At 75.3% G+C, this 263-nt stretch overlaps 1 protein-coding gene across 4 annotated transcripts in view; it reads left to right on the top strand.

Moving 5' to 3' along the window:
* The window catches only part of DMD (dystrophin), a 1006632-nt gene that overhangs the window by 922424 nt on the left and 83945 nt on the right, over positions 1–263 (top strand). The gene's annotated exons all lie outside the window — the stretch shown is intronic.

Raw genomic sequence — 263 nt, 5'->3', positions numbered from 1 at the left:
CCCCCTCCCCCCCCCCCCCCCCAAAAAAAAGAAAAAAAAGGAAAAGTCCGGGGAAAGCCCGAGGGCTTCCTCCCGCCGCCGCCTTCCGAGTTACCACAGCCCCGCGCGAAGGCGGCGAGATGCCCTCACGCGCCCCGCCAAAGGGCGGGAAGGCGCTGGGAGGGTGAGGGGGGGCTGTTGGCGGCCCTCCGCCCGGAGACCGGCACCGCCGGCGGGCGGGGCGGGCTGGGGAGCCCCGCCCCCTTCCCGCCCTCCCGGCGGGG

This window comes from Haliaeetus leucocephalus, unplaced genomic scaffold (genome assembly GCF_000737465.1).
Source record: "Haliaeetus leucocephalus isolate CR32 unplaced genomic scaffold, Haliaeetus_leucocephalus-4.0 Scaffold317, whole genome shotgun sequence".
Lineage (NCBI taxonomy): Eukaryota > Metazoa > Chordata > Aves > Accipitriformes > Accipitridae > Haliaeetus > Haliaeetus leucocephalus.
The sequence above is the reverse complement of the archived record's forward strand: the minus strand, read 5'-3'. Positions and strand labels throughout refer to the sequence as shown.